The following is a 12,017-nucleotide window of genomic DNA, read 5'->3' as shown; positions in this document are numbered from 1 at the left end:
ATTCTAATCATAATGGGCAGAATAATGGTGAAAAAATTGGGCCAGAACTTTTTTGGGTAGTAACTTTGAAATTATAGGCTATGCCAGTCTCAAATGGAATTTGAGCAAGTTGAGATCTAGGGAAATATGAGTAGTAACTGATATTCATGTCTAATTATGGATTCTATTTTCTAGTAGTCAAGGCATTAAAGAGTTTGTAGGACTTTTTCAGAATCGAATTCAGGTAAGTAGAACTCCTGAAATTAAACTTTGTGTGAAAGGTGGTTTGGAACATCAAAAAATTGAAGGTATGTTATAAAATAAAGTCTTTTATAAAGGTTTACGAGTCTCTGATTCCATGCAAGCCGCTATAGCGGGGTAGGGGTCACTATAGAGATGCGCTCTATGTAAGGCGCTATAATGGGTTTTTAGGATCTATAGTAGGTGTTTAAGGCGCTATAGTGGGGTAGACCGCTATGAAGGTGCCACTATAGCGGAGTAGGGTCACTATAGCTGGGAAGTTGGAAATTTAGTGCAAAAAATTCACAAAACCAACAACTATTTGGCTTTTTCACTTTGGGGAACTACAATGGCCACTTAAGGCTAAAACCACCAGTTTTCTATTGTGTTAATTAAATAAAGGCAAGTTAAATTACTACACAGTATTGTAAATTAATTTTTAAGCCTTAGATTCTAGAATATTACTCTTGAGGGAGGGTTTTAACATGATTTAGTGGTGGGAAAAGCCCTTGTTTGGGTAGAATGATCATGAATTGGCCCGTGGTTATGATTTGAGTATAATCTGTGTTTATTTAGGTCATTTTCATTGATTACTTGCATTTTTTGATTGTTTTAGAGCAAGAACAAGTCAGGATTGATAATAAGGGAAAAGCTCAAGTTCTTTAAGAGTTTTGAAGGCTTGATTCAATATAGGTTATGGTTGTGTATTTCCAAGTTATGTATGTATGCATGTCTACTACTTTGTAGTATTGCTTGTGCAATATGTATGAAGGAAATGAATTTTTTTTTGTAAAATAACATCATGCTGATAATACCATGCAATGAACCTATTTATTTACGTGTTATTTTAAGTGTAACTGTTCATGGTGATTCTGATTGTTCATGTTGTTTGTGATTGATGGTTGGCTTAGGTACCACACCGGTACATGATACTAATAGTTGGCTCGGATATCATGATTGGTATGATTTAATAATGGTTGTCTTGAGTACTATGCTAATATACTAACAAATTGTGTGTGGGTTCCATGAGAGGATCGGGTATGTGCATTTTGGATTATGTGGGACATGTTTCATGGATTGGTTGATTCTGATATTGTGATTTGGAATTTGTATTATGTTGTGACTGTTGGAATGTGTATGGGAATGACATTGTGATTGATACTATGATAACATGGTGGTGACCAAAGGTGATTCAGAAGTTTAAATCTTTAATTCAATAGATTTAGAGTGCATGCGATAGTCTTCGAGGTAGGCTATGGTCTACTTTCTTGAAGGGCTTTATTAGATAATGTTTAGTATGAATACATGTGATTTAGGTTGGTATCGGTAAAGTATTACAATTTCCTTCTATGATTCATTTTCTTGGTTCCCAATTGATCCTTAGACTAGCATAGTCTCATGAAATCCTTAGTTTAGACTAGAGGCCTTGTTTATGGTATGACTTGGTATGATTATAAATAATAGGATTGATATAGGTGTCCTTAGACTAGGGTTGAGCCTTAGATATCTTAGAGTGTATTCTATCATTGTTTGTAGCGGTATGTTGCTTCTCATAGGGATTGCTCTGTATGGTGTATCTTGTGCTAGTGTATGAGACCTTAATGGATCGTCGTAGATGTAGGTTTGGCTTACTGTGCTTAGTTGTGAGGTGGAGTGTAATGTTTGGGGTAAGGCATTGTTTCTTGAGTTATTTCTCCCCTTATTTGAATTAGAGTAGCTTCTTTATACCATTGCTTGTTGGTTAGCAATAGGCCTGTTATAATTTATTAAGTTGTTATTATATTGTTGGGATAGAGGTTGTGCTTGAGGAGAAGTTGGAACATATGTTAGTTCTTTCAACCTTTATAGCATTGAAATATTGATATTGATTTCTGATCTCGTGTGCCTTATTTGATTTTGGTGATGGCATACATTGCATTAGTTGTTCACTCTCACATGTTTTGTGATACGATCCTGGCTCATGCATTTGTTCATCATTATCATTCATGGAAAAAGACTATTTTCACACTATTGCTACTTTAAATTGGTTTTAACGGGAGTCATACCGCTGGATAACTTTGTTAAATGATTTACAAGATTTATGAGGCGTCGAGGATGTACAACTGTTCTACTAGAAACATTAAAGGCATTTGGGATGTACTCAACTTTTAGTTGACTAGCCAACATCGTCTCCCTATCTTGCCTTGGTTTGGCTACTCATTCCTCCGATACCATGAAGGATATGATTTTTTGTAAGACTTGGTTTGTGCCTAAGTAGTGTATACGGACTTCTCGGATCTCCTATAAGCCTCTTTTGTTATGATTACTACAGTACTAGATGAGGGAGCTACATGGCTCCTACTTGGCTAGTCGAGGTCTGAGGTAGGTCTATAAATTTTGTTACTGATGGTTCAACTGTTTCTACTACATGCCCTGCCTTCATATGTATTGTCTACCACCAGTATTTAATTGTTGTTTTGTGTTTGCTGTTTGTACCTTTTGGGATTATAGGGGTCCAATGAGGTTATTGTTTGACAATGTTCTATATTTTTGTGTTATTGTGTTAGAAGTTGGCTTGGTTTGTGTCTAGGAGTTATCTTGTTGTTGGTGTTGTTGTGTTGATAATGTTAAATTGACCTTTCAGTCTACTTTGGTGAGTAGCAGTGTTTACCATTAATATATCGCATGTTAGTTGACTTCTATAGCATAACTTTGTGGTGAGTATGTTGTTGGGCTTGTACCTCTAGGTACGTTCTTTGACTCATTTTCTTTATTCTGTGAATTTCTATTTCTTCAATCTCATCATCGGTCTTATCATATTATATATACTGTGTAAATACTTGTGTTGTACTTATTTTATTTATATGTTGTTTATACTTTCTTTATCTGTAAAGCATAGTCAACCTATGTCTACTGATTTCCATTTATTTGGTACTCATACGATACTTATGAACCTTCCATATCATAGTACGAGTTCTCGTCATTGATGTGTATTTCGTGCAAAGAAGCCTTTGGACTTCAGAGACTGGTGGGAACTCTTTCCATCTATTTTTTCTAGGCTAGTATTTTTATTGTATTTAGAGACAGTCTGTACTTATATTGTATTTGTAAAAGCCTTGTACTTCTATTTTGATTAGATGCTCGATTACTAATTGACGTATGGTCTTGGGAATTCTTTGTTGTTATGTTTTCAGTTATTCCATTTCTTCTCATTATTATTTATCTTTGGCTTTATTTGATTATTTTCTATTTGATAGCCCGTTGCTTCTAGTTTTGGGCTATAGGCCAACTTACGTATTGGTGGGATGTATTAGGTTCTATTAGAATCTCCGCTTGATGGTTAGAGTGGCTCGGGCATGGCTAGGGATTTACATGATAAATCTAGTCAAGGCCCAATACAATCAATCAAGATTAATTTCAATTGACAAGACCTTGGCAATGCTGTGCCTATGGCATACAAAGAAAGATATGTCTAAGGTATGACAAGGCCTGGGCAAAGCTAATTCAAGGTAAGGCTTTGATCGTGGTAAGGTCATGGCAAGGTCATGTCAAGGTCATGGCTAAACAAGTGTAGGCTAAGTGCTAGACAAAGGAGGCAAAGGCTGAGGAGACTGGACCAAAATGGCAAGCTGTGTGAGACAGGACCTGGGCACAGTGTAGGCACGTGGGAAAGCGCAAGTTTAGGTGGCTAGACGCAAATTTTGTCACCAAAAAGTGAAGGCTACCCACGTGTGCCTCGCACATGCGTGGATAGTTAGGCAGTTTCTTGTTGTTTTGGCCTCTGTTGGCATTTTAGATAAGCTTGTAAATTTGAATTTTTAAGTGGCCTAACATTTGGGGATGTCAACTGACTTTGCAGGCACATGAATGGCATATCACTAGGTGTTTTGACCAATTTGTTGGGACATGTAGACCAGTCACAGGTAGAGAATCATTTAGGTCAAATTTTTATAAGGCTAATTTTGTGTGATTCTTTGTGGCACGAGTTTAATACAAAGTTAGGACTTGTTCCTATACATGCTTGTGTGTTTCTGATTTGTTAGGCATTGTCTAAGTGTGAAACGAGATTGAGGGAAAAGAAAGAAAAGTTGATTCTAAGAGTTAGACTGTCAAAGTGGGTTAGATCATCGTGAATTGGCCCCCTTACAACTGGTAACCAAGGAAAGGATTTTGACACTAACAATGGCTGGCGAAAAATGTTACAATGACTTACGGGAAAAAGGTTGCATGATTGGAGGCCACTTTGTCCATGACAACAGTCAATGAAGGCGTGGTTGATTTTCTGACTCAAACTTAGGACATCAATGTAGTGAAGCAGACTTATCATAGGAATGTTGATAGCCAGTTGGCTGATTTACAAGCTTTTCATAACTCTGTGGGTACACAAATTGAGGGCCTTAAGAAGGAAAATGAATATTTGAAGATGGAGGTGAAAGTCTTTCATCTAGCTATCGCAAATCTGTCTAGAGAAGGCGAAGAACATGCTAAGATCAAAGTTCCTGAACCCATGTCATTTGATAGTGTTCGTTGTGCCAAAGAATTGGAAAATTTCTTATAGGATCTGGAGCATTACTTTGCTAATGCTCATGTACTGCAAATGACAAGTTGACTATTGCAGTCAGTTACTTTCGTGGTGATGCCATTCTTTGGTGGCGGACGAAGAATGCTGATGATGAGAGTACAAATAGGCCCAAGATTGATACGTGGAAAAACTTAGGGATGCACTTCATGAGAAATTCCTGCTAAGTAAATCATCATGGGTTGCTAGGGATAGGTTGAAATATTTGAAAAAAGTGGGATTTATTTATGAGTATGTGAAGGAATTCACATCACTGTTGTTGGATATTCAGCAAATGTCCGATGAAGGTAAGTTGCGCAACATTATTTCTGGCATGCAGGGGTGGGCACATAATGAATTGCATTGGCAGAAAGTCCAAGATCTTCCCAGTGCAATTGCTGTAGTGGATGCCTTAATTGATTTTCGATCTAACAGGGTCACCACTGACCTAACTCCTTCATCTAAGACTAAGAGAAAGGAGAAGGGTAAAGAATGGAATAAAGACAATCAAAGGCAAGATGGAAATGACAAAGGAAAAGGAAAGATGGATAGTGCATCGTCCAGTTAAAGCAAGCCCACTAGTGAAAAGGTTTGCTGGACCTATCAGAAACTAGGCCATCAGGCAAGGAACCATCCTAAATAGGGAAAAATTATTGCTCTATTGGCTGAAGAGGAGAAACAAGAAAAGGGAAAAGAACAGGAAATTTCTACTTATATTAATCCATTGCGTTTGCTAAACACTTTGTCTAGTGTTAGTGAAATGAACACTATAGAAGATGTTGTTGTTTATGTTGCCTACATAAATACTGTTGAAATAGTGGATGATTTATAAGACGCCTATGGGACTCTAATATACATTGAGATGAAGATCGGGGACAAGAGTGTGATTATGATGGTGGATACTGGTGTGACTCATACTTTTATTGCCTCAAAAATTGTCAAAGAATATGGTTTGAAGTGACTGATTATACAATGAGGATGAAGGCAGTAAATTCTACCACATAGCTAAGCTATAGCATGGCTATTGACATGCCTCTAACAATAGGGCACTGGTTTAGTGTGCATAATCTAACTGTTGTACCACTTGATGATTTCAACCTGCTATTGGGAATTGACTATATGAGAAAATTCAAAGTTGATCCTATTCCTCATTTAGATGCCCTATATTTGAGAAATAAATCCACCTTTTTGATAAGGGAAGTAAGAAAAATATTGGAATTATTGCACTACTGTCTGCTATGGCTTTTGAGAAGGGCTTGAAGAAGGATGAACCGACTTATCTTGCTGTTTTGCTTGAAGTGAAGCCGGATGTGCAAATTGAACTTTCAAATGTTGTTGCTAAGTTGATGACTGAGTACAACAATGTGATGCCTCCGAAACTGACTAAAGAGTTGCCTGCAAGGAAGAAAATTGATCAAAGGATTGAATTGATTCCTGGATTGGTGCCACCAGCATGACATCCTTAACGCATGTCCCCAATGGAGTTGACTGAACTCCATAAGCAATTTTTTGAGTTTCTTGATGCTTGAATGGTTTAGCTTTCGAAGGTTCCATTTGGTATGCCTATCCTATTCCAAAAGAAGCAAGACGATAGTCTTAGGATTCGTGTTGATTATAGGGCATTGGATGAAGTAACTATAGAGAACAAGTATCCGATGCTACTGATTCAAGACTTATTGGATAGGTTGTCTAAGTCTAGTTTCTTTTCTAAGTTATATTTGAGGTCTGACTATTGGCAAGTGCGTATTGCTGAGGAGGATGATCCAAAGACCACTTGTGTCACTAGATATGGTAGCTATGAATTCCTTGTAATGCCGTTTGGGCTGACTAATGCCTCAGCTACTTTTTGCAACTTAATGAACAATGTACTTTATGAGTACTATGATGACTTTGTAGTAGTCTACTTAAATGATATAGTCATATATAGTAGGACTCTAGATGATCATCTGCTGCATTTGAGAAAGGTGTTGCAACGACTTAGAGAATAACAACTCTATGTCAAGATTGAAAAATGTGAGTTTTCTAGTCATGAAATAAAGTTTTCGGGCCATTTGCGAAAACTAATCCGTATGGACCCTAAGAAAGTGCAGGCAATTATAGAATGGCAAGAACCCAGCGAGGTTAAAGAACTGAGATCTTTTTTAGGATCGCAAACAACTATAGGAAGTTCATAGTAGGCTATTCAAAGAAGGCTGCCCCATTGACATATTTGCTAAAAAAGAACATGAAATAGGCTTGGTCAGAATCAAGAGAGAAGGCTTTTAATTCATCAAATAAGACCATTGCATTTGAACCAATATTACGGCTGTATGACTTTGATCTTCCATTTGAGGTACATACTGATGCCTCTGATTATGCTGTTGCTGGTGTGCTGGTGCAGGGTGAACATGCTATTGCATTTGAGAGAGAAAATTAAATCCTGCAGAGCAAAGGTATTCTTCTCATGAGAAGGAAATGGTAGTAGTACTCTATTTTCTCTAAATATGGAGGGTGTATCTACTTTGAAGGAAGTTTGTTGTCAAGAAAGACAATGTGGCTAATACATACTTCAAAACTCAACAGAATTTGAGTTTAAAGTATGCTAGATGGAAAGAGATATTGGTTGAATATAACTAAGTGTGGATACATAAACCAGGCAAGCAAAACCAAGTGGCTGATGCATTAAGTGACAAAGAGGTATCTGCTGTTGTTTGTGCAATTACTAGACTTGAATCTGATTTTCTTGATAAGATCAATGTTAATGCTACATATGATTCATTATATATTAAGTTAATTGATCAAGTGAAGGAAGGTATAGTTAGACGGTATTGGATCGAGGACGATCTGCTTTATTTCAAAGGAGGGAGATCGTTGTTCCTCAAGGTGATGGACTATGAAATAAACTCCTAAAAATGACAGATGATATTGTTTATGCTGGGCATACAGGTGTTGAAAGGATGATGGCATTGCTGTCCCAAAATTATTTTTGGTCAAAAATGGAAGATGACATTGAGGCCTATATGAAATCATGTCTAGTGTGTCAACTGGACAAGACAAAAAAAAGGAAAGAAGCTGGGTTACTTCAGCCTCTACCTATTGTGGAGCATCCCTGGGCTTCTATTTCAATGGATTTCCAAGAGTGAGTGACAAAGTATCAATCATGGTTGTGGTTGAAAGGTTCTCAAAATACGATATCATTATTGTTGCCCCTACGTTGTGCTCTTTTGAAATAGCTGTTGAGTTATTCGATAAGAATATTCTGAAGAATTTTAGTGTTCCATTAGATATTGTGAGTGATCATGATGCTGGGTTTACTGGTCGGTTTTGTACTGCTTTGTTCAAAATGATGGGTACTAATTTGAAGTTCTAAATGGAAAATCACCCACAAACTAACAGACATAGTGAAAGGATCAATAAGCTGCTTGAAGAATATATCAAACACTACTTGATTGAAAGTTCGAGGAATTGGGTTGAGTTGCTGGACAGTGCACAATTCTATTACAACTTGCATAGGTCATCAGCAACAGAGAAGAGTCTGATTGAGTTGGTGTTAGGCATTCAGCCTAATATGCCACTAGAACTTGCTAAGTCTAAATCGCAAGACAGTTGCCTTGCTGCTTACAGGTATGCACAAGACAAGCAAGAGTTACAAGATGAGGCACAAGACAGCTTGAGGAAGGCAGCAAAATGGATGAAGAATTATGTTGACAAACATCAGCATGCTTTGGAATTTCAGGTTGGGTTTATGGTGTTGCTAAAAATTACTCCCCAAATCTAGAAGAAAATCAGTAGAAAGACAATTCATCGGACTGACTTCGAAATGTGATAGACCTTTTGAAGTCATAGAGAAGGTGGGTGAAGTTGCTTATCGGTTGAACTTGCTAGAAAGATTGAAAATTCACACTACATTTCATGTGAGTTTTCTGAAGCCTTTTCATAAAGATTCTAAGGATCTAACAAGGTCAACAACAAGACTTGCTCCACATGTTATAAAGAAAGCTATTTAAGAACAGCTTGAGAGGATTTTGGATCATAGGACTTTAGATCAAAGCAAGAAGAATCGGCGAACAGAATTTTTGGTTCAATGGAAAGGGAAGCCAGTGTGTGATGCTACATGAGAGAAAGGTTCATCTTTGTGGCAGTTTGAGGATGAGATCAAGGTGTACTTAAATTCTACCACATCCAAGATGATGAGCTCATCTGGTGGGGGAAGATTGTTAAACCATCAGCTTGATGGTTCGAGTGGCTTGGGCATATCTAGGAATTTACATGATGAACTTAGTCAAGGCCCAATGCAATCACTCAAGATTAAGTTCAATTGACAAGACCTTGGCAATGTCGTGGCTAAGGCATAACAAGGGCTGGGAAAAGCTAAGGCAAGTCAAGGCTATGATCGTGGAAAGGTTGTGGCTAAACAAGTATGGGCTAAGTGTTGGACAAAGAAGGCCAAGGCTTAGGAGACTGGACCACAACGGCAAGCTGTGCGAGGCAGGACCTTGGCACAGTGTAGGCACGTGGGCATTCGCGAGTTTGGGTGGCCAGAGGCAGATGTTTGCACCAAAAGTGAAGGTTGCCCATGTGTGTCGTGCACATGCGTGGTAGTTGGTTGGTTGCTAGCCGTTTTAGCCTTTGTCAGCATTTTAGATAAGCTTGTAAATTCGTTTTGAATTGTCCTATCATTTGGGGATATCAACTGACTTTGTAGGCACATGACTGGTATGTGACTGGGTGTTGTGGCCAATTTATTGGCACAGGTAGACCAGTCACAGGCAGAGAGTGATTTGGGTCGAATGTTTTTAAGGCTGATTTTGTGTGTTTCTTTGTGGCATTAGTTTAATACAAAGTTGAGACTTGTTCCTATACATGCTTGTGTGTTTTTGATTTCATAGGCATTGTCTAAGTGTGAAACAAAATTGAGGAAAAAGAAAGAAAAGTTGAGTCTAAGAGTTAGGCGGCCGAAGTGAGTTGGATCATCGTGAGTTGACCCCCTTACAGGTGCCATGATGACCTGAGATCTCGGCTTGTGACATTTTGGTAGACCCTTGGCTCAGGGAATACATGATAAAAGTTGTTCGAAAAAAGTAGATAAAAGCAGTAACAACCGCAAAGGAAAACACAATGCGCGTAATAATATATGTAAAATAAAAACAACATACAATACTAAAATTGAATCGAAGAAGTAGGAAGGAAAGTTTAGTTGGTCAATACTGATATGGATAAAAACAGTCTTCAAGGCATTATGATTGTCTATGACATCTTGCAACTTTAATTTCAAGAATAATGGGAATTCATGAAGATATATTAGTACGCAAGTTACTTTTTAATTGTATTAATTAGGTGGCGGAAATTAAATAAAAATTGCTTACCAAGTAACCCTTTTAAAACAAGTTAATGTCCAGATGCTTTAGATGTAGAATTTGCTAATGTCGTAATCTTTAGGCAAATTTAAAAAGAGAATAAGAGTAGTTGTAGGTTCCATCTTTAGATCAAAGGAAGAAATAACTGTAGGGGAAACAGAAATTGCCACGAAATTGAATTTGAGTTAACAGAAAACATCAATTATTTTACTATGTTTCGGAGATAGCCATGAAAATAAATCATGAAAGACCGAAGAAAAGTTAATATTTGACTGGAGAACCAAGAGGAAGAGACCAGGGAAATTAGTAAAAATACATAACTGTTTGTTTTCCTTCATTACTATGAAAGACGTTTTTTTCCTTTTTGGAGTTATTTTTAAATAAGCAATATACAGAAAAGAATTTGAGAGAGAATATTAAAAATAGTCCTAGCCTAGTAGAATACCACTTAATCTCACGACCCGAACTTCTCAGGTCATGATACCACCTACTACAACCCACCAGTAGGTAAGCCTAGCTCATAGCCCGAAACCAGAAGTAACGGGCTATCAAGAGGAAGGTAAACAAATGAAGCAGAAATAAATAATAATAATGAGAAGAAAGGGGAACTAATATAAATATATACAAGAAGTCATCATCAAGACCTGACATCAATCAGTAATCGAGTATGTAATCGAAAGGAATGTACAAGGCTTTCAAGAATACAAATATAAGTACAGACTGTCTTCCAAAGTAAAGTAAAGGCTAGTCCTAGCAAAAAATAGATGGAAACCGGCAACTCTGGACACCAGGAACTCACCAAATCTCCAAAGCCACGCTGCTCCGCTCAAAATCCAAATCACTAGCGATAACCAGCACTATAATATTGTTAGTTGTAATGGTACATGATTTCATATATTTAACCGTGCTTCGTGCATTTCTGCAGTTCCATTTATCATATGTTAAGTGTCATTAAGTAATCCAACCAAAGTATCTAAGGATATAGAGTATTTCTAAGTATAATTACTTGCTTAATGCTTGAAATGTAATCTGTTGTCATAACTGAGCCAAATTGGGGACTTATTTAATTAGGATTGTTGTTGGGATACCTATGAGTGGATTATATAACTCTGACGCTTCTCAAAAAACTCAACCATTCAACATATTTCTCATTGACTTACAACAACCAGTTGATAAACAAGTCTTTGTATGCTAGAATTATTAGGTTTGTATATTGTGCAATGCTCCTGGTGTCGCAACCAAAAGAAAAGAACTTCAAGAAATTTATTATGAATTTTAAAAATCTTTCTAAAAATAAATTAATTTCTTTGAATGGTTTAAAAGCCTATTCTGATTATCATGTTAGATTTTCCTTGTTTTGAATCAGTTAATGTTTAAAAAGTTCGGAAAAATTGCAATGGTGGGGAGATCACTTCTGAGCTCCCTCAGTCACAAAGATTTTCAACAACATATGCTGATAACTATATTGTCACAGTTCCTTTCAAAGAAAACTGACATCAGAGCAGTTAACAGCAAAATATATCAAAGACATTTTTGAACAAAACAATTATACAAACATATATTCACAAGCATTTGGTTACTATCTAGTTTCAAGATCGTCCTCAACACCACCTGCTCTTTCAAAACCAGAAGAGGCCTCCGCATCTTCAGTTTCTCTATTTAAACCTTATGAAATTCCTACGCTAAGTAACTCAAAACCCACCACTCAAGATAGTCCCCTCAACTTTCTGACCTGCAATGAAGGATCTTAGAAACTGAGAAAACTCTAGTCCGTGATACCCCAGTGAAAGAAACATCTTCTAAAGTCTCTACCACTCTCACTGTTCTTTAGGAAGATATCTCGTCTGATGGTCAAACTGAACAAGAGGAAGTTCCTTTAGAATTTGCCACCGTCAAAGCCGAATTTTCAAACTAGTGTAAGCCAC

The sequence above is a fragment of the Solanum dulcamara genome, chromosome 12, assembly GCF_947179165.1.
Source record: "Solanum dulcamara chromosome 12, daSolDulc1.2, whole genome shotgun sequence".
Taxonomy (NCBI): Eukaryota; Viridiplantae; Streptophyta; class Magnoliopsida; order Solanales; family Solanaceae; genus Solanum; species Solanum dulcamara.
The sequence above is the reverse complement of the archived record's forward strand: the minus strand, read 5'-3'. Positions refer to the sequence as shown.